Genomic DNA, 24,858 nt, shown 5'->3' on the forward strand with positions numbered 1-24,858 from the left:
GTGGGAGCCAGGCCCAGTAGTGGAGACACCAAGGCAGAAGCAATGAGTGGTCATCCCTACCTATAGGAGTTGCCAGCGGGTGTACAACCTTATTATTAAATTACTCTGGATTCAGAGAAAGATGTTGAGAGTTTATTTTTCACTTGCTTAGACCATAATAAGTTTAGTTTAATCCTTTATCCAAGTGTGAGCAAACAAAGTTTGCACCTGAAAGTATCTGCAGGACTGGGGTAAGGTAGTACAACACCAGGCAACTCATTGCAAAGGTTGCAAAATAAACTCTCAACATCTTTCTCTGAATCCCGAATAATTTAATAATACGCTTCTACACCCTTTGGCAACTCCTACAGGTTGAGATGACCCCTCATTGCCAAAACTGTTTTCCCAAAGCTCAATGTAAGAAAGACATCGGTCATAAAAGTTTGTAAACTCTTGTAGTATTGTATTAATATTAATACTTCCATTATTTTCCAGTATTCTAAAAAGCTTTTTGGCTTCTTGAGGTATAAATTTATTATCATGCCTTTCCTCAAGATTTGTTTTTAATTTTCTAAGTTCAATGACAATATCTATTGCACTCACTTTTTTACTTTCCATAATCAAGATAGATTTGTTAAACAATTTGAGTTGCCCGTGCACAAACCACAAATACATTTCACCACAATCATCACCACCGGAAAGTGTTCTTGTGAAATAAACTATGATTTCAGTCCCTCATAGATTTCAAGTATTCTGTCAATAGCTGGAAGTAGCGAAAGAAAATGGGTGTTGCTATGTTGAAGAACCTTTTTATACTCTACATCTACAAATTTACAGAACGCTTTTAGTTGAGTAACTCGAACCATATAAATATGAAAATATTTATAAATTTTGACTACTAACTTCTATTTCAATAGGTAGAACTGCAGCTCTACCTGTTGAAATAGGTAGAACTGCAGTTTGAAGACAGTTGTGAATGATGTGATCACCGTAACCAATGCCCACAATATTTCTTCCTAGTTCCTTCTTCAATCGACTGTAAATATTATTTTCTCCTCTCCGTTTTACACCCCCAAATTTGGTATTGCAGTTATCTCCATAAAATCCAATCATTTTTTTTTATATTATGAGTTTTCATAACTGACATTAAATGGTTTGTCAGTATTTCTGCAGTTTCACGAGGAACTGATTGAAAGTCTAAAAGTTTAACTTTTACTCCACAATCTGGTGCAAAATACTGCACAACACATGGCACAGTTTTAATTTCTTTCCTGTTGAAAAAATCAATCGATAGCGTCACAAAATTTCTTTTGTTTAAATCTTCACAAAGTTGCTGAAACAACAGTGGCTCAATCACATTAACAATGACAGCTTCACATTTTGTTCTACCCAGTCTAAACTTTGTTTTAAAAAGCTTTGATATCAATTTAGATGAACAATCGGCAGATTAAAGTGGAGATTGTCAATAGCAACATGAAATGCAAAAGTTGTTTCTTTAGCAGCTATTAAAAATTCTTTGTCACTTGGATCGGCACCTTTAAAATATGACAATATCTTTCAGGAAGTTCCTACCGCTGCTAGACTAGCCTTATGTTTCACACATGTCAAGTGATTTTTTATGTCCGAATGTCCACCATGAGCCACAGAAAATTCTGAAGAGCACTGTTCACATTTCACTTTGTTAATATGACCACAAACTTTTTTCAAAAATGGATAATCCTTATTTAATTCATCCATAACGTAAACACAGTTTTTTTTTTGGCAATTTGGGGTTAAATTAATTTAATGAAGTAAAAACAAATCGCAAACAACACGCCAAAAAGAAACACCGACTCACAATCTAAACTCAACTAAGATTGCGCATGCTCAACAATGACTTGTGATGCAGCTTACTGACCAGAGTCAAAGTGAGGTATTCGTGTTGCCTAATCGCCATTTTCCGAGGCTGCACTCTTTGTATTTCATGTATATTCTGCACTTTTAAATTTTTACCAAATAACCAGGACAAAATGACAAACTGGCCGGGACCATACCTTCAAACCAGGATGTATGGTAAGCCTATTCTTGAGTATTCTGCAATTGAGCAGGTTTTTTCTTAGTAGCAAAAACTTTCCTTTCACTCTTTTCTATTCTGAGCCTTCACTTTCAAGGTTGTGTACCTGTCTCCATTCAGCGTGCCATCTAGCATTGTTTTCTTTACTCTTCCTCTGGGTCTTTTTCCATCTATTTTTCCTTTGATGGCATCTCTGATGATTCCATTCCCTCTCAGGGTATCCGGAGAATTCACTGAAAAACAGTTAACTGAAAGACAATTCATTGAATGACAATTTATTAATAAAGCAATTCACCGAATAAACAATTCATCGAACAACAGTTAATCGAAAAAGCAATTCCTCGAAAGACAATTCCCCAAAAAAGCAATTCACCGATCAGCAGTTAATCGAAAACACAATTTATCGAAACGTAATTGATCGAAAAACAACAATTCATCGAAAATACAGTTCACCAAAAAATGAATTATAAGGCATGTGAGGTGAAGATGTGTGTGCAATTTTTTTTTGTTTTGAATTGTTTCGAGAGGGATATCTTTCAGGTCACTTATGTATGGTAAACTACTATTTATCCGGCTTCGTTCAGAAAGCGATTTTTTTGCAGGGCATACTGGTTGCAGTGAATGATATCCACTGAGGTGAATATAGTTGAGATGTTAAATGAGGTCCTACACATTCTCAATCTGGGGAAACATAAATTTCTCTAGCATATTTAAGTATGCCACTCTCGTAATCGTCTCCTCATCAAAAAAATCGCTCAACAATGTGATCATGCATGATCGCATTGTTGAGCGATTTTTTAGAACCAACTCGAAATAACTCCAAAACAGAAAAATCAACTTTAAGAAACATCTCATCTAGCAAATGGAAGATTACAAAAAAACCTCGGTGTGAATATATAAAAAAAGTCCTCCATTCTAAACTTATTTTATACAAAACTGCCGAAACCGAGAAGAGAAAAATTCTACACCTCATTTAATGAAACTGCTGAAAAGGACTTCATCATCCTACTTTTATCGAGCTGCCAAGAGCCTTTATCAGGGCGTTTAACCTGAAGGTGAGTTAGCTTGCCTCATACAAGGTGGAAGATTTTTTCTCCCTGAAACTTGGGTTTTTCTTGCCAAAAAACAAGTGAACCAAATAGGAAAAACATGCAGTGATTTAAGGCCAATTTCTTCGGCCTTAATTCAAAACAACTCAACCCAATTCCAATTTCCTTAAGCACTCTGCTTTCTAACTGTGTTTACTGACCACTAGCATCATTCAGAAGTCGAATAATACTTCCAACTGCTGCTCATCTAAATATAACAACAGATGAGTATGCTTCAAAAAGGTTTATAGGTTGTTTTTTATGACTTTATTCATCATTCCTATTTTATTATTTTCCTAGAGAATATTTTAACCTTTTTTTTAACAAACTGCACCAATAACCTCCTCAAAACCTAGAAATATACCCATGCATATACTCATCAGTATTCTTAGACTAATCCTCCCCTTATTAACAGCAATTACTTGCTTTCGAGGTTATTTGGGAGATAACTGCATGTGACGCTCCTATCATTGAGGAATAACCTCGAAAACAGAAACAAAAGTAAATAAGTGAAACGTGATTGAAAAATCTTTAGGAATGATTTTTTTTCAAGTTTTCCAATATTTTGACTTTGAATTCCTGTATATTTTATTATTTTATTATGAAAAATATTTACATCAAAGAATCAATTTATTATTATTATTAGTAGTAGTAGTAATAATATTAATGATTAATACCATTTTCCCTCATCCTCCTCAATATGATGAGTGTTGTTATAACAATGCTATTTTACTAAGGAATAATTATAGAACAATATGGATTCTTATTGTCATTTTTGTTTGATAAGTGTTTCCTGTCTGTATATATTATTGTTCAGGGGACTGATTTGCCTATTTCCAGTAGGAAAAGCCTAGTCGTTTCCGTATTAGGCCTACTAACTTACCTTCATTTGAAGAGGACTGATAAAAATTATGCTCCTCATACATTTATTAATGGACAAATTTTACTCGGATTCGGTATTTGAAACTTTTACAAAAAATTGTCAAACCGTTCCAGTTTCCAGTTCAGTTATATCGGGGCTACAAAGAAAAGTGTCTAAATTATGTATTACAATGACTCGTTGATTGACTTAGCAGAAAGCGCAGAAGTTTTCAGGACAAGAAGCTGTCTTCACAGTTCAGTTTTATTTCCAAATGGATCACTTTTATCATAACATTTCCGTAAAGAAGTTCTGAAATTATATTAGCAATTTCACTCTGGCTGGATGAAATTTAATGAAATTTTTAATTTCAGTCAGACTAGAGTAATTGTGACAAAATTGGGTAGAACGAAATGTCTTCTCAACAGATAAATCGCTATCTGCACAATGAAGCACTATGTACACTTACATTAAATGTTCTAAAATGCAAGAAAATAATTATTACATTTCAATGATCACTTTCATATGTTGTCTGTATCATGAGTAACTTTCTGTATTGTTACTGAACATTTTTAAACGATACTTTGCAAGAAAAATGACTTTTCGATGAATTATGAAAGAATTCATCGAAAAATTTTTGGTGAATTGTTTTTTTGATGAATTGCATTTTCGATGAATTGCCTTTTCGACGAATTGTCGTTCGATGAATTGGTCATTCGACGAATTGCCTTTTCGACGAATTGCCATTTGTTAAATTGTCATTTGATGAATTGCTTTTTCGATGAATTGCTGTTTGATGAATTGTCTTTCGATTAACTGTTTTTCAATGAATTTTCCTCTAACCCCTCTCAGAATATGTCTGATCCAGTTTCCCTTTCTCCCTTTTATCCTCCTTAACAGACTTCTTTCTTCTTCTACTCTTTTTAAGAACTCTTCATTAGTTATTTTATCTGTCCATTTGATTTTTTCCATCCTTCTCCAAATCCACATCTCAAAGCTTTCCAAAATCTTAATTTCTTTTTTCTTCAGTGTCCAAGTTTCAGCTGCATAGAATGCAACACTCCACACACATAACATTTTATTAGTCTTTTCTTTAAGTTACTATCCATTTTACTATCCATTTTATTTTAAAAATTCTCTACTAGGAACATAATGTGTCCTACTGCATATGTCATGGTGTGGGTGGAAAATTCTTTACCATAAGTTCCTCTTGATATGTGCACATGCAATACTCTTGAACATAATGCTTTCATAATGCTTAACACTAGTAAAAATTATTTTGATGCTGATGTGAAGGTGAACAAAAAATTGGACGATGGATCCTAATGTAGCATAATCTGAAAAGTCCAAAGATAAATAAATGATGCTTTTAGACTGTGATTACAACTTTATAAATGTTCAGTCATCTCTTGATTATTTCATACACAAGGTTGAATGGCAAAATTATACAGTTTGGTTTCTGTTTTATCATACTATTTATATTTTATTATATTACTTTGCATTAATAATTACATGATAAAATCTATTTTGTGTGTCATCTTCTGAATGAAATTAAACAGAAATAACATTTAAAACATGCTAATGCACTACATGTGTATGCATGTGCATTTAACACATAGCAATAGGATGTGATTAACGAATGAGAAGAGAGGGGGAGCAATCTGACTCAAGTACAAAGTTATGTAAAGTTTGCAGAATGTAACTCAGTGGTTCTTAACCTTTTTTTTTTTTTGCCAGGTGTCCCCCTTTCAACTATTTGTATGGCCTGGTGCCCCTTGATCAATTTTACACTAGGTTAATCACTCAATAAGATAATAATAATATATTATTAGGCAAACCTAAATTATTATCAACATATTTGAACTGATAGTTAATTAAAAATTAATGACTTTGATATAAATTAATTTTTACTCAAAAAAGATGTAAACTTACTGTATTTAATAAGCCAATCATTAATGGCTACCCTGAGCCTGATGAGATCCTGCTAATTTTTCAATATCAGGTTCAATGTTCGACAAACGAAGTCTCCTCTTTCACTTATTTGCAGTCTATTTCGCTGCTTAGTTAACAATTGCAACATAGTGCTAAATCCTTAATCGACCAAGTATGAAGAAGGAAAAGCAACAAGCAATAATTTTATTTCTTGCTAAAGCTGAGGATACTTGCATTGCATGTTTGGCCAGAATATTTCATACCCATGCTGTTGAAATTGAGCTTCAAAATAACTTTTTAAGTCGATAAATTCTTCACACAAATTTGGATGAACAGAAGTCGCATCAGAAAGAAATGGATTTATGATTCACTTCGGTTAAGCTCATCAAAGTCTTTGAATCTGTCATCAATTTTTTCTTTCAGTGTCAAGAAGATTTGAACAATAACGATCCAAATATGTATCTAATATTAAATCATCATCTATTATTTATAGACTTGGGAACCGCTGAAAATCTTGTCATGCAATGCTCTGCTTGTAGAATGTCAATTTGCTGATAAAAGCATTTATAATTCCTTTTGCCTTTATAAGATTCTTGTTGCTTCCCTGCAATTTAATATTCTTCTTCTTCTACAATTTAATATTCTTCTTCTTCTTCTTTGGCGTTACAGCCCCATGTAGGGCCTTGGCCTTTCCATTTTTGGGTTTCATAACTCACTACGAGGTGGGGTCATTAACCTCATGATCAACTACGTGTAATTGTCTGTTAAGTGTTGTGTTCTTAAGACCAGTTTGCCTACTTTGCAAGAGGAAAAACCCCAGATAAACTGGGGAGAAAATCCTGCAGTCCATGCCCAAGAAATTTCATATTAACTACATTTAATTTGGTGAAAATATCGGAAAGATATGTGATGTCAACTTTTTCCTTTTTTTAGAACATTACACATGTTCTCATCATGTGAATTAAGAATGTCCAAAACAGTATCATAGAGATCATTGAAGCATTGCAGACAATTTACATTTGAGAGCATTGACTTCAGTGTGAAGCAAAAGATGCTCAAATTCTTCTTCATTTTCATGGCAAAGTTACCAAAAAAAATATGGGTATTCAATGATTGGGCTTTTATTTTATTCATTGCTTTAATAACATCATCCAAAGTCTTATGTAGTCTACCACTAAGATGTTTTGCAGCTAAGTGCTGCATTCTATGAAGAATGCAGTGAATTTTAAAGATATTTAAAAGATGCATATTCGATTGGAGGAGCTGTACTGGAGGAGGTAGGGGAGACAAGAGATCTGGGGGTGATGATTGATAGAAAACTGGAATTCAGGAAGCATATTGCAAAGGTGGTAAGGATAACTCAGAGGATTGCTGCAATACTGAGAAGGATGCTGACCTGCAGAGATAAAAGAGTTATCATTCCGTCTGTTGTATAAGACTCTGATCAGACCACACTTAGACTATTGTTCTCAGATTTGGTCCCCAGGATTTGAAGGGGATAAATTGACTGTGGAAAGGGTACCAAGATGGATAGCAAAGATTGTTTCAAGGCTGTACAATATGAGTCATGAGGATCGACTGAGGGAATGTGGACTGCAGAGTTTGGTGGATAGAAGGAGAGGTGATATGATCAAGACTTTTAAACTGTTGAGAGGCAGTTACAGGGTTGACATTGGAGAGTTCTTTCACTTGGTGGAACAGCAGGAAGAAGCAATGACAAGGGGCCATCCTGGAAGTTATGAAAGGAGGCTGTGCACGAGAGGATGAGGAGTGGTTTCTTTGCATGGAGGGTGGTTGAACCTTGGAATGCATTGCCTGAGAGAGTGGTTGGAGTGGAAACGGTCAATGGGTTCAAGGAGTGGTATGATAAATTTTGTATTTCCTAAAAACGACCTCCCACAATGAGTCTTTTGACTCCATGGAGGCCTGGATAATGATAATAATAATAATAATAATTTGGAAATACTTCTTTTAAATGTGCTATAAATCCATAACCAATCATGGCTGGTGCTCCATCAGTTGCACATGCAATGATATTTGTGAAAGGAATGTTTTAAAAAGTCTTTAGCAACCTGAAAAATTGTAGAACATTTTGTGTCAATTTTCAGTTGTTCAGCAAATAAAAACTATTCAGTAATTTCTTCATTACTATTGATATAATATACATTGTCACATAAAGTTGTCTCATCAAGTAACAAAGAAAATTCGGTGGTTTTCGAATCATCACAAAGTTTTTTTTTTTTGAATGTCCATTGCCATTTCGTCAATTCTTGTTGATACCAAACTATTGCTGAGAGGAACTGATGACGTCATATTACTTTTACCTGGGCCAATCATCGTATCTAAAATTCATTTATAGGCAGTAAAATGAGAGTTTCACCAATAAGGAAAGAGGGAAAGATTGTCTGCTTCATCAGGGAAGTGATAGAACTCAGCATCAAATTATAGGTGTGTCAGATGTATTGGTTAAGTTGTTGGAGAAGTTAGTGAGAATTAGGATCCAGAATTGTGTTGACAAAAATAGAATTATCTTTGATGGATAGCATGGATTTGCTAAAGGAGGTCATATTTTCATAATCTACTTACTTATTACAATAAGGTGATGGCTTCCTTGAACAGAGGAGATGGATACACAGTAGTACATTTAGATTTTGCAAAGGCTTTTGATAGATTACCACAAGATAAATTGATGATCAAACTAGAGTGGATGGGGTTGGATATTAGATTAGTGCATTGGATCTGAGACTGGCTATCTGATAGGTATCAGCGAGTTGTGTATGGGGAAGCAATATCCAGGAAGAGGAAAGTCATTGGTGGTGTGCCTCAGGGGTCTGTTTTAGGGCCATTACTGTTTAACCTGTATATTAATGATATTGGCAAAGATTTGGATGGGAATATTCACTTGTTTGCAGATAATGCAAAATTAGGATGAACTATAAAGAGTAGAGATGATGTGGCCTTACAACAAGACTTGAATAAATTGAGTGAATGGGCATGGAAATGGGGATGAGAGTTCAATGTTGAAAAATGTAATGTTTTAAAATTTGGGAAACAAAGATGGGATGTAGAATTTATGCTGGAGTTGGAGAAAATGAGAGATCTTGGGATGATAGTGGATAAGGATCTGATATTTAGGAGATGCATTGCCAATGTGAGGACAACACAAAGAATTCTGGGAATGATGCAAAGAAGTAAGGAGATTCTTGTTCCATTCTATAAGGCTTTGATTAGGACACACATGGTCTTCTGTAAGCAGATTTGGTCATCTGATTTTCAAAAGGATGAAGAGATGTTGGAAATGGTCCAGAGACAAATTACTAAGGTAGTTTCTGATCTCTGGAATGTCAAATATGAAAAAAGGTTGAGAAGATACAGTTTACAGAGTCTAGTGGATAGGAGGAAGAGGGGTACTTTGATAGAGACCTACAAGTTAGTAAGGAGTTGTTATAGGATCAATGTTGGAGAGGTTTTACAGCAAATGGTGGAAGATCAGAGAAGAACCAGAGGTCATCCCTGGAAGCTGTATAAGGTGGGTGTGAGTAGGGGAGTGACAAGCCAGTTTTTTGCATGCAGAGTTGTGAATGATATTGGAATGCCTTGCCTGAGAGTGTGGCATCTGCAGAGAATTTGAGTGTGTTTAAGGCATGGTATGATGAGCTGTGTGTATGACAAAAGGACCTCCTAGATGAGTTTTTGACTCCATGGCGTCTTGGGATAATAATAATAAATAACAATAATGATAATAATAATTTTGGGAATTAATTTTGAAAGTTTGTAAGACAAGTCTCTTCTCTTGTTGGTTACTTTGTTTTGCTACCAACTTTTTAAGTCCATGACGATTTTTAAATTTAGTCCTTAATTTACAAAATACTCCACATCTTTTTTTGCTTTATTTGGATGCTTTGTTCTTAAATGCTCGATCATTCTTGAAGGCTTCATTCCTTCATTTGAGAAAGTTTTTTCACACATTAAGCACATTGGTGACTGCTCATTGTTTATAGATGGAATAACTCCATATTTTAAATATTCACTTGAATATAGATAACACTTTCTTTTTTCACTCATTTTAATAGGCTACAATACTACACAATATCAACAAATTGTACCACACGATACCACAGGCTAGATGTAAACTGCAAATCAGGGTTGTCAGATAGGCGTTAGGAAAAGTAGCAGATAAAGCTTATAAAAGTATCTAAAAATTGCCCAAATTAATTATTTTCTACGTAGAAAATTCAGCCCAAAAAGTAACCCAATTACTTAACTTTCAGTGTAAAAATTTTAAAAAGTAAGTAGCAAATAAATTTGAACAGTTTTGCCAGACATATTCTGAACAGTGTTGCCAAACATACAATATAAATAGAGATTAAATATGAAATTTTTTGCTTTCATTATATTAGTAGTATTATAATGCTTATCTCCCCCCCCCAGCATCCCTAACACTTACACCCCCCCTCAGCATTCACAGCCCCACCAGGAGGCATTACCACCCAGGTTAAGAACCCCTGTGTAATTCTTATATAAGTTGGGGACTCTCTGTATGTAGTTAGATAGACTGGTATGAATTTATTCCATTTATAATGCAATTTTTTTTTTAATAGTTCACAAAACTATGATCTCCTTCTGTGCCAAACAACTATTGAAGAAACTAAGCATCAATTATGGGTGGAGATAGCTAATGATGACTATTTCTTATTGCATACTGATGACCAATTTCAGGGTATTATGGCTACATCAGAAAAAATTATTTTAATGCAGAAACAGATGGAAGAACTAGAGATACTGCAAAGGATTCTTGCGAAGCAGTATAAACCATATTCTTCTATGGTAGAATTTGCTGTTCTTTGTTGGAATGTTCTAAATAGTATGGCATTAAGAGAATGCCCACTTATGTATATGATTCATTATCATCTTCAAAATGTTATTGCTGAAGCTGTTATTGAAGATGGAAACTATTGGAATACAGGTATGTTAAATTCTGCTAAAATAATATTATTACTATATTAAAATGATGTTATTATGTGTTAGTGTCCTAACGATAAGAATATCTATAAATATTATTATTATTATCCTAAGATCCCATGCAGTCACAGATTCATCTAGGAGGTCCCTTTTGTCATATATACACACATCTTATCATACTGTGTCTGAAATGCATTCAAATTCTATGCAGGCACCACATTCTCAAGCAATACATGCCAATCATTCACACTCTCCTTGCAAAAATTCTGTTTCGCACTCACTTGCTAACACCCTCCTTATACAGCTTTGTAATAAATTTAGTTTAATCCTTTATCCAAGTGTGAGCAAACAAAGTTTGCACCTGAAAGTATCTTTAGGACTGGGGTAAGGTGGTACACCACCAGGGCGACTCCTTGCAAAGGTGGAGCAAGATACTATCACTCCTATCTCAGTATCTCCCATAATGCAAAACACATCTCCTTGTGGATATGTCTAATGTTATGCATTAAGGGAAGGGCCACTACCCAGACTAGTTTCGACCTTTATTAAGGTCTCTTCAGTGGGAGCCAGGCCCAAGTGGAGATACCAGGCCTGGCTCCCACTGAAGAGACCTCAATAAAGGTCAAAACTAGTCTGGGTAGTGGCCCTTCCCTTAATGCATAACATTAGACATATCCGCAAGGAGATGTGTTTTGCATTATGGGAGATATTGAGAGAGGAGTGATGTTATCTTGCTCCACCTTTGCAACGAGTTTCCCGGTGTTGTACCACCTTATCCCAGTCCTGAAGATATTTTCAGGTGCAAACTTTGTTTGCTCACACTTGGATAAAGGATTAAACTAAATTTATTATATTCTAACCAAGTGAAAAATAAACTTTCAACAGCTTTGTAAATTGCTCAATCTTTCTTTATATTTAATCAATCTTTCTTTATATTCAATCAATCTTTCAATCTTTTTTTATAATCAACATTGCAGAGATCATAAATTACCTTAGTCAGTCACCTATAAACCATTTCCAACATTTCCTCATCCTTTTGATCAAATCTGTGCACAGTATGTGGCCTAATCAAGGCCTTATACAATGGGATCAGAATCTCCTTACTTCTATAAGTCAGTGTCCTCTGCATCATTTCCAGAATTCATTGTGTTGTCCTTACAATTTTGGCAATGTGTCCTCTAAATTTTAGATCCATATCTACCATCAACCAAGATATCTTATTTCTTCTACCTCCAACAATATTTATTTTTATTATTATCCCAGATAATACAGGTCAAATTCATGTATTTTATACAGCACCTTTTCTGGGTTGTTATAAAGTTCACATTTGGAAATATTCAGACAATTTAGTAAATGCATTGACGATGGTTCCTCGATGTTACAGATTTTGCAGATGGGGAAGACTTTTATGCCATTGCTAAACTTGATTGGTCTTGAGGCAAGAGATCATGGTAATGGCACAGCGATTAAACTTGGAGTTGATGGTAGCTCCTGGTTTTTCTGCTGAATAGTGGTGAGTCATGTCCTAGAGAATTGTTCTTTTTATGTTTTCTTTTTGAGTGGTTTTAAAAAGATCAAAATCTTTGGTATCACTTGCTGTTGCAGCCATTTTTGCTACTTCATCTGCAGTTTCATTTCACTTTAATCCCACATGGGATGGGATCCATTGGAAAATTATTTCGGAATCCTTATGTAGTTTGTTTATGTTTTTTGCTATGTCTCTAAGTATTTCTTGTTGGCTAGTGTAGCAGGACAAGGAAAAGTTCTATACTAATAAATGTGAAGAGATAGAGTTCCAGATGAGGAGGCTCAATTATAAAATGATGTTTTATTTAGTTCGTGACTTAAAGCAAATTTTAAGTCCAAAGTGTATGTCATCAAAGACAAGAATGGAGCATTACTAACAGAAGAAATGGAAATCAAAAACAGATGGAAAGAATACTGTGAGGAACTGTACAGTAGAGTGGATAAAGAAAATGTGGAGGAGCCCTCTCACCAGGAAAATTTTGTTTTTGGAACTTCCTCCACCTAGGCATGAAGTTGAAAGAGCAGTTAAGCAGCTTAACAGCAATAAGGCACCAGGTGCAGATGAAATCCCAACAGAGTTAATTTAAAGCCACAGGCGATGGAGGCATAAGAGTGTTTCATAGATTGATTACAAGAATATGGGAGACAGGATCATGGCCTAAAGACTGGATGAAGTATGTTTTCATACCACTACATATGAAAGCATGCAACAACTATAGAACTATTAGTTTAGTATCGCATGCAAGCAAAATTTTATTGAAGATCATGCTAAATAGGATTGAGGCCAAAGTTAAGGCAGGGATGCCTGAGGAACAAGCAGGTTTTAGGAAAGGTAAGGGCACCAGAGATCAGATCCTTTGTCTTAGACATATCATAGAAAAATATAAAGAATTTAGACTTCATCTGGTAATGTGTTTCTTAGACTACTCTAAAACTTTTGACTGTGTTCAGCTTGTGAAACTGTGGGAAGTAATAAAAAGAATGGGTTTTTCTTCAACACACTATCTGGTTGATAGCCAACTTGTACAGGGAGCAAGAAGCCACAATAAGAACAGATGTTGGATTGACTGATTGACTTTGGGTTGGAAAAGGAGTAAGGCAAGGATTTTTACTTTCTCCTCACTTGTTTAGTATATATATATATGGAGGACACCATGCATGAAGCATTGGATAAGTTCAAGACAGGAATTAGAATAGGAGGTAGATTGATTAGTAATCTGAGGTATGCTGATGATACAGTACCCCTTTGTAATGACATGGAAGAAACTAGGACTAATTCTTGACATAATTAACAAGATCAATAATAACAGAGGACTTCAACTAAATCCAAAGTTTATGTTTCTCAAAGACAAAGGAAATACAAACATTATGGTTATCAAAGTAAATATAAACAGGGAAGCTCTTGAGAAACAAGTTTACCTTAATGGAAAAAGAATTGAGGAAGTCAGCAATTTTGACTACCTGGGATCCATTATTAATGTGAAGAATTGCTGTTCAGAAGACATCAGAAGAAGGTTACGAATGGTTAAAACAACAGTCAGAGACTTGTCTAAAATCTGAAAGGATGAATCTATCTCCATGGGAACAAAACTGAGGATTTTGGATGCAGTTGTTTTTCCAACAGTGACTTATGGATGTGAGACTTGGAACCTAAAGAAGTCCGATAAGAAAAGGATATCTGCTTTTGAGATGTGGTGTTACAGAAGGCTGTTGAGGATATCATATACTGAAAGGTGTCAAAATGAATGGGTGTTAGAAAAGATCAGTAGAACTTTAAGGCTCCTTAAGGATATTGACAAAAGAAAGTTAAAATATTTTGGACACATAGAAAGGATGGAAGGAGGACTTCTCAGAACAGTAATAGAAGGTAAAGTTCCTGAAAAAAGAGGAAGGGATAAACTATCAATGAGATGGATGGATTGATGGATGGATGGTGTGTGTGTGTGTGTATATGGAACAATTCAAAGAGTTGAAGTCTCCAGAAAAGCAAACAACAGGACTACATGGCAAGGCCTGGTGTGGCACATCACTGAGCATTGGAGTGACCATACGGCATCTGTGGATGTCCAGTGAATATATAGATAGATAAATAGTGTAGCAGTTCTTAATAACCTGAATGGCTGCTAAGGAATCTGTGAAAAATATAAATTCCTTTGGGTTTTGTTTATCCAAATGTTGCAGTGCTGTGTTAATGACTATTAATTCTGCATGGTATAAGTTGCATCCAATACTATTAGCTGTTCTTAGTTCTATATTTTGAGAGCCATATCCAGAATTGCCATTTGATTTTTGGAACCATCTCTGTAGATCTTTATTGAGTCAGGTCCATATTCCGTTATTTTTGAAAGAGCTAATGATCTCAAGATTTCATGTTTTTTTCTCATGTTTCCCTATTTCCAAATTAATAACTGTATTTTTCCTGTCTTCATTTAGAGGAAATGCTGGGTAGTTGGCTATTTTTTTTGGACAATCCAAGGAAATTTCCCACGATTTCATGCATCATTGATTTTTTTTCTTTATTCTGTTTGTTGGTTGCCACTTTTTAAACATTTCACTTGTTCTATGATGTGCAAGGTTGGCTCTTTTTTCTACAAATTTAGTAAGATTTTCTTGCCACCTAATTTTTAAAGGAACGAGGTTGGATTCGAATTCTGATATTTTTCCAGGAGTTGTATTCCTTAGTCCACATATGATTCTAGCTGTATTTTTCTGAATTTTTATAAGCTTGTCTTGAAAATGAAAATGGTTTGTGATGTTTGCATCCAGATAAGCGAAGCATATTCTATTTATTAGTTGGATAATAGAGGTGTATGTGGCTTTTAAGGTTTTAGCATCGGCTAGAATGTTACATGATGCATGATGGGAAAAATGTGGAGGTGGTGATTAAGGAAATAGATAGAATGATGACCGAGCTCAGACGAATGAGTGGAGAGACAACGAGGCAGCTGATACTGATGTAAAGAAAATGAGAGTGGAAGTGAAAAAGAAAGTCTAAGGAATAAGATAATCAGGAAGAAAGAAAGAAAGAAAGATTGAAAATGAGTGAATGAAAAAACAAGGAAATAAGAAAGGAAAAAGAGTAAAAAGGAAAATGAAATTGGGTAAGCAAAGTGAGAGAATGTAAGAGAAGAGAGAGAGAGAGATTCTGAATGTGCAGAAAATATTTTTAGAGAACTTTCTTGAAGAACAATATATATATATATAGAGAGAGAGTAATTAACTATAATGTGGATACACTGATAGTCATTAACATGATACTTTGTGTGAATGGCCTGAGACAGTATGAATCAAACAGCAAATGTTTGTGCAACAGAAAGTATGAGGAAGGGACAGTGAGTACATTGCCCCCCCCCATTCATCCAGCATAAAATGAACTGAAAAGTGATGATAACGAATGGCATGACATCAAGAATATGCAGGATTGATGACAGAAGAGATTTGCATGCAAGAGATAGATTGCATCTGAAAACACTTGGTAAAACACAAGATTTTGGAGAGATTGCTATTATCTGAATAAGTGAGAGTGTTGGATGGTGGAAACTAGAGTTTCTAAGGTGGATGGTTTCATGTAGGAACATTGACTGGGAAATGGATATAGTATACCACATAGCAAAGTGAAAACAGAGGATAAGCCATAGATATAAGACTAATGACAGTGCACTTCTTTTTTTTTTTTTCAAGATATACAAATAGAAAGAGTATCAGGAATAAGGAGAACAAATTTGTGAAATTGTTAGGCTCAATCTGATACCAGAGATTATTATCAGTGAAACATGATTGAAAGATAATATCCCAACAGGAATAGAAATTAATGAGTATAGCATATTTTGGGAGGGAGAAATAGATGGGAAAGTATTACTTATGATATCTGATAGAAATTCAGAAGGGAAATGGAACTAATGGCTTTGAGCATATAGTGTAAGGTGTGCAGAACAGAATATTTAGTGGAATAGTTACTAAGAAATATTTAAGCAAATGAGTTAGGCTAATTTATCTAAACAAAGCAGAGATGGGAAACAGCACATGGTATTATATAAAAGAATTCAATTTCAGAATTCTGAAGATCAAAAATTTTGGATTTAGCTATACCATATTTTATTACAAGTGAATGCAGTCTTGACTTAAGGATTCATAGGCAGCCATTACTTTCAAGGAGAATGGAATTTATCTTATATTACCTGGCAAGTCATTATAAGACTTAGAAACCAGCTTGAGACAATATCATGACACATACACACACATGCACACACACTCATATATATATATATATATATATATATATACATATATATATATAGGAGAGAAGACACAGTTCACATATAAGAGGAGATTAGTGCTAAGGAAAATCCCAAGGAGTTATTTTGTTGCATGATATATGAAATGAGAAATGATTGCAGACAAATGTTCTTCCTAAATAGAGAATTTGGTCAGGTGGACAATGCAAATGATATTGTAAACTCCTTCACACCAACTTAAAAGGCTGTTTCGTATTATCATCTCTCCTTTGCCTTTTCACAAAGTTCTACAGTTGACATTTCTACAAACCTCCTCCTCATAATAATAATAATAATTACTAACATTGCAGTTTTAATAGTGCTTTATTTATTTTTCTTCAGACTCACTCTAGCATTTCCCCATCACCACAGAAATCAGCTGACCAGAGTTGTACATAAAGGACGGAGCGAGCAAAGGAGTTGATGGTTTTAGTAAGTACGAATTACTTGACAGAGGACATAGAGCATGCCAGAATGGATACCAGGAGGCTACTTAGATAGATAAAAGAGAATAATGTGACAGGAAGGGTAGTAAGTGTGATGCTTAGGTATGACTGTGGTGACATGAGGCTGAGAGCAAGGATTATGAATGATATGTTGGCTGAAATGTGTGAGTAGAGGAGAGGGGGATACAATTTGTTCATGTGTGGAATGACTTTGAAGGAAGAAGTGAACTGTATGGGAGCGATGGACTGCATTTGAGTGGTTATGGTGTGAGTTGCTTGGAGAGACTGCTGCCGGAAGGTAGAGAAATAATAATGAGTACAGAGAATGAATCAGATCAGGTGGGAAATGATGTGGAAGAGCAGGAGAGTATGACAGGAGGGATTGAAGAGGTGGTTATGAATGAGGAAGTGAGTAGCATGAGTATAGAAAATGAGAGAATAGTGTGCAAGATGAAGGGAAACAGGGAGGCTCAGGGTGGACAGGGGTACACAGCATGAGAAAGGTGGATGCTCCAAGAGGATGTGAGAGCATGTGTAGACAGGAAAGGAATGGGATGATCTGGGATCAAGAGGAAACAGTTGGAATTGAAAATGGTTCTAAAATGAATAAGCAGAAAGGGAAATGGCCCCAGTCGAGCATGGAGAGATCACATCGAATGAATGTTACTGGAAATAGCTGTAGATCCAGGAATGAGCTGTTGTGTTTATATACAAATGGTAGAAGTGTAAGAAACAAGGCAGATGAAATGGTTGCACTAATTGAGTCTGTTCATCCAAAAATTGTTGGAATAAATGAGACATGGTTAGATGAGGACGACATCCTGACAGGAATAGAGATGGAGGGATATGATGTGTTCGGTGACGATAGAAGGGGTAAAAAGGGAGGCGGAGTGCTATTGATGATAGAGAAAGAGTTATGTCCATGCAAAGTAGAGTTGCAAGAGGGAAATAGTGCCAGTGGTTTTGAGGCAGTATGGTGTGAGATAGAGGTGAATGGAATGAAATACTTGGTTTGATGTTGTTATAGACCAGGAAATGTGGATGGTAGTGACTATGAAATGTATAATCAAATTAGCCAAGCAAATAAAAAAAGAGTGATCATTATGGGTTATTTTAATTATGGCAATATAGACTGAAATGATAAGATAGCAACTAGGAGTAAAGAAAATAAGTTTTTGAGGGATAACTACTTAAGACAGTATGTAACAGAGGGCATACGAGTATTCAGGGTCTTGGATTTGGTCATCTCGTCAGAGGATGTAATTATAAATGAAGTATCAAATCACCCACCAATAGGTGACAGTGACCATGAGGTGATTACCTCGGTGGTTGCCAGCAGTGCGAGGACCTCTGTAAGAAAAGGGTATATGTGGAACTACAAGGGTGGGGTGATTATGAAGAGCTCAGGAGACAGCTTGCAGGTGTAGCATGGAATGAGGAGTTAGCTGGAAAAGAGATCAATGCAATTTGGGAGATTTTCAAAAACTATCTAGTAGATGCAATGTCTAAATGTATTCCAAGGGTGAAAAGGTTAAATAAGGAACATGTGAAATGGATGAATAAAGAGACTAAACATGCGATACAGAAAAAAAGAGCATTATGGAGGCAGCATAAGAGAAATGGAAATATAAACCAATTCCATGAAGACTACAAAAACCAGGCAAGGCTTGGTTTGTGAGGGTAGCTAAAGAGAGGTATGAACAGCAGTTAGCTAATGAAGCCAAAAAGAATCCTAAGGAGTTCTTACAATATGTAGCCAGCAAAAGAAAGAATGATTATGGAAGGATGACATTGATTGTATTAAATGGTATAAAGACAGCTGTTGCAGAAGGTGTGGTGGAGATGCTTAATGAGAGTTCATAAAGGTCTTTCAATCTTGTGAATGTGACTTCATGGAGAGATTGATAGCAGTTGATGATAGGGAAGAGAGACTGACTATAAGTGAGCAAGAGGTGTATGGGGAGTTGAGCAAACTTGATGTTAATAAATGGACTTGTGAGACTTGATAATATATTATTATTACTATTATTATTATTATTATTACGGGCAAATCCAAGGAGTTCTTAAACTCATCGAGGGAAGCCCTAAACATCATGTCAAGAACAACTATTAACATCCACACAGTATCTATCATACTTTCACTTGAACTCATTCACATTCATGGCACGCACAACAGACTCTGGCAGTTTATTCCACTCATTTACCACTCTAAAAGTAAAAAACCTAGTTCTAACATCCTTGCTAACCACACTCTTGTCCAGTTTCCATGGATGGCCACTAGTCCTCCCACCACCAGTCCTGTTCTGAAAAATATCCTCTGAATTAATCTTATGGAAACCCTTCAGTAATTTGAATGTCTCAATCATATCACCTCTTTTCCACCTATTAACCAATTTCTGCAACCCATAAATTTTCAACCTGTTCTCATAAGGTTCATTCCATAGACCTGCTATCATCTTGGTCACTCACCTCTGGATCCTCTCCACCTCCTCCCCATCAAGAAGAAACCCTGGCACCCAGATCTGGGCTCAGTAATCAAGATGGTTTCTTATCAAAGCTCGATACAGAGTAACAATAACTTGCTTGTCTCTGCCACTCAAAGTATTCTTCAGTAACCAAGTGATTTGATGAGCTGATTTAGCCACTTTTGCAAAGTGCCCCCTAAACATCAACTCCCTATCCCCCAACACTCCCAAATCCCTGGGCTCGTCAATCTCCTGGAGTACAATTCCACCAATGTGGTATACTGCTGCTAATCTTTTCACCCCAAAATGCATAACCTTACACTTTGCCACATTAAATTGAATTCCATTCTCCTTAGCCCAGTCCTTCAATCTATCCAAATCATCCTGCAAAATTTTGACATCATGTGTATTCACTATTGCCCTACCCAACTTTGCATCATCAGCAAACAAATGAACAGTTCCTCTCAGATCCTTTCCTATATCGTTAATGAACAAATTAAATAGTAGTGGTCCAAGAACAGAACCCTGCGGCACACCACAAGTCACAAGTCGTCTTTTTTTTCACTCTACCCTGAATAAACTACTCTCTGATATCTCTCCATCAACCACCGTCCTATCCATCTTACCAACCCTATATCCATCCCCATATGCTGCAGTTTATGGAATAGAATTCCATGTGGTATCCTGTCAAAGGCCTTAACCAGGTCTAGCAGTATCACTGTAAACCCATTACCCTTATCCAGTTCAGCCATCACTGTGTTATAAAACGTGGGCAAGTTACTGAGGCATGATCTATCCTTTACAAAACCATGCTGACCCCCATACAGTATCCCATTTTCATCTATCCAATCTGGTATTTTCCTCTTAACTATTTTCTGCATGACCTTGACAATGATTCCTGATATCCTGATCGGTCGGTAATTTACAACAGCAGTCTTGGAACCTCCTTTATGCAGTGGAACTATTTTCCTCTTTTTCCACCCCCTTGGGACTAACCCAGACCCGAGACTCAAATTAAACAAAATGGTCAAGGGCACTTACAATTCTTTAGCCACTTCACGTACGACACAAGCTGGTATACCATCCAATCCCACAGATGTATTGACGTTCAAGTTTTGTAATAGACTATTCACATCCACTTCATTCACCGCAATTCCCGTATAAGCTGTTGGTTCTATCATTCCTGCAATGTCACCACCTGTATGATATACTCTTGCAAAGTGCTTGCTCAGTAGTTTCACTATATCAACTGATTCGGTTACCTCCCTACCATCGGCATTCTTTAAAATCATTCTGCCGTATACATTTTTTCTTTTACTTGCAACATATCGAAAAAACTGTTTGGGATTCTTCTTAGCCTGCATGGCTAATGTTCTTTGATAATCTTTTGCTTTTCTTGCCACATTCATTACCCTTCTGGCCTGCACTTTATACCATTCATGTGCCCGCCAGCCACTTTCTCCTTAAATTCCATCCACAGTTGTTTCTTTTTTGCAGCTCAAGCTTAATGGTTTTATTCATCCATTTAATCCCTACTTGATTTATTATTCGGACTCTAGGTATAGAGTCAGTCATTGCCTCCTGCAAACACTTCTTAACCCCCTCCCATGCACTATCAACATCCAGCCCTTGCAGTTTTACATGCCATGGCACTGAACCAAGCAAACTCCTAAGCTTGTCATACTTACCAGCCCGATAATTCCACACATTTAGCCGCCTCCCAAGTCAAGACCCTATGATCACTCTCACCTTTTGGTGGCAACGTGGTCATATTCGTTACAGCCAAATTCTCAGATGGAATTACTAGGTCAAGCACTCTCTGACCCCTAGTATTTTCCATTACATATTACATGCTGTCACAGATAGTTATCCCTTAATAACTGCATAAAATCCAATTCTTTCTTCCCATGTATCCTCTCCTCCTTCCAATCATTGTTACCATAGTTGAAATATCCCATAATAATTACCCTCCTTCGACTCATTTCTTCTATTTGCTTATGCATACTATCTCCGCCATCTATTCCATTACCTGGTCTACAGCAGCACCCAATTGTATATTTTGTTCTGCTAGCCTCAATCTCACACCAAATAGTCTCAAATGTGTTCTTTTCTCTATCCTGCAGTTCAACTTCTATTCTCCTTGGCCACATCTCATCAGCTATCATCAGTAGTGCTCCTCCCCCCATTTTATTCTTCCTGTCACTCCTGAACACACTATACCCCTCACATTCAATCCCACTAGCTATATCATCTTCTGTCAGCCATGTTTCACTAATGCCAATAACCTGTGGCCTGGAAGTGCCAACCAAGGCCAAAAATTCTTCCTTCTTGTTCCTAATACTTCTGGCATTAGTATACATGAATTGCAGAAGCCCATTTATCCCATCCCTATTTTGATGCCTTATATTAACTGTCTCATTCTGATTTGTTGTCCTTCCTATTCGCTCGGGCATATTACACATATTCATACACTTGACTGTTTCCCTAAAGTCTGCATATCTACTTCCCCCTTAATAATTCTAGTTTCCCTTATTCTGCACATCCACTTCCACTTCATTCAACAACACATTTTCAAGTCTCCGTACACCAAATCCATTCAAATGCATACCATCCATCTTATATAAATCCTTTCTCCCATCGAACTCACTCCACACATCCACAAATTCCACACCACTCCTCCTGCATAATCCGTGCATAAAGTCATTAGCAATTATGGCCCTCCTTCTATACTCTTCACTGTCATACCATGGCAACAGACTCACCATCCTAACTCTCTCACTCTTCTCTTTTGCTACCTCAAGTAATTACTTCAAATCCTCTCTCATAGGCATTTTGTCTCCTTTCAAATCATTCGTTCCCGCTACTACTATCAATTCTTTCACTCTTTGCTTTTGCGCTCTAATAGACTTGCTTACATCCTTAATGTTCGCACCAGGTTGGTACGATTTAGTTAAACTCTCATCTATCACACCTCTTACTAAAGAATCTCCGTACAACACTCTCTCTTTCATTTTGTTTACACTCATGATCATACTCTTATTTTTCGTATCATTCTTTTGCTGTTTATTAGTTGGTATGCTCGGTAAACATTTTTGCCAACATTCCAGCTGCCGATTCGCCCTATGTATCGCTCTGCACAACCGTGTGATCTCACTCATTGCATCTGGCTCATCATTTTTATTATCCGTTAATCCATTCATTCGTTCTGTATTTTTATCTTCATTATCACTTTCAATGCCGCTCTCGCAGCTATCTGGTACTACCTCACAAATATCACTATTCATACCTCTCATATCACTATTTTTTACATTCTGACTTTCAACAACGATATCACTCTCATGACCTGAAACATACTTTAAATCCTCATGTTCCTTACACTTTCTGCATACATTCACTCCACTATCATTGTCTAACCAGACTCCAACCGCTCTCCTCAAAGCATACATCTCACAAACAGTACACTGAATAAACTCCTTTATATTAAAATTTTTGAACACTCCTATATATGTGTGTATACTCCTGATGATCTTAATATGAAGGTTGAAATGTTGGGAAATTAAAGTAATTATTTCTAACATGATTGTAATCTCCATAATTTGTCTTAAATATAATACATGCTGATTGAATATCCCCTTCTCCCCCCCAAAAAAAATAATAATTGCCGCACACGATTACATAAAATATACAATAGAAATAATATGTTAAGCTTCAAAGCATTACAAGTTAATCCAATAAAAACTGCAATTATTTTTTATAAATAGACTTCACTCCACATGCCTTATAATTTATTTTTTGGCAAACTGTTCATTCAGTGAACTGTGATTTTTTGATGATTTGTTGACTTTTGATGAATTGCCTTTTGATAATTTGTGTTTTTGGAAAATTGCTGATTGATGAATTGTTTTTTTGAGGAACTACCTTTCGATTAATTGCTTTTTTGATTAAGTGTTTTTCAATTAATTGTCTTTTTTATAAATTGTCATTCAATAAATTGTCTTTTGATTAATTATTTTTTGAGAAATTTTCCATTTGTCATACAATCTGATATTGCTAACAACAATTCTTTCTTAAGTATCTTCCGTATCCTATTGATCCCTCTTCCTTCAAATTCTTTCATTCACTGTACTCCTGAAAGCTGATTTCTAAATATGTGATAGTCAACTGTCTTATAATTCCACATACATTTCTTCTGCTTTGATACCTCTACATGCATATTCATTCTCCAAGTCAGGACTACATGGTCACTCTCACCAACTGGGGTAAGTATGACATTCCAGTCACAATCAGATCCTCTAATGCTATGACCAAATCCAAAACTCTTGATCAATGTGTTTCTCCACTACTTGTTGCCTAAAACAGTTATAATTATTATTATTATTATTAACATCTGACCTCCATGGAATCAGAGACTCCATGGAGGTCAGATGTTAATTATTGCATGCAATGCAATAATTGGTACACACTATTGCATACAATGCTCATCCAACTGTACTTTAAACTGATTCAGTGTGACTACATTCACCACACTCAGGCAATGCATTCCACTCTCTATGCAAAGAACCTGTTCCTCTGCTCACACCCTCCTTATATTCCAGCGATGGCCTCTTGTTCTATCCCCTCTCCCATTCCATGAAAAATCACTTCCATGTCAACCTGATAACAACCCTTGGCTAGCTTATATGTCTCAATCATATTCCCATCTTCCTCCTATTCACGAGGCTCTGCAACTTACATTCTTTCAATCTGTCCTCAAAGACCACTGACCACTTTTGTGAATCTTCTTTGGATCTTTTCCAACATATCCTCATACCATGAAAACCCAGTGACCAAATCTGTGCACAGTAACCCATATGAGGCCTGATCAAAGCCGTATACAATGGCATCACAACCTTTGTATTTCTGCATGTCAGGGTTCTCTTTATCATCACCATTATCCGATGTGATGTCTTCACAACTTGTGCAATGTGGTCCCTGAATTTCAGGTCCTTGTCCAACATCATCCTAGATCTCTCATCTCCTCTACTTATGTTAATGTTTCCCCACCAAGTGTATACTTTGCTTCCCATTGTTGCTTATCAAATCTCAAAACCTTGCAATTTGCAACATTGAACTGAAAATTCCACTTACCTGCCAGTTCATGCAATTTATTCAAGTCCACTTGTAAAGCCATAACTTCTGCTTGACCCTGCATTGCACTCCCCAGTTTTGCATCATCTGCAAACAGCTGCTTATCAGTAGTTAAATCCATCCCAATATCGTTAACATACAAATTG

The sequence above is a fragment of the Typopeltis vanoorti genome, chromosome 1, assembly GCF_054136105.1.
Source record: "Typopeltis vanoorti isolate ZY-2024b chromosome 1, IOZ_Tvanoo_1.0, whole genome shotgun sequence".
In the NCBI taxonomy this organism is placed as follows: Eukaryota; Metazoa; Arthropoda; class Arachnida; order Uropygi; family Thelyphonidae; genus Typopeltis; species Typopeltis vanoorti.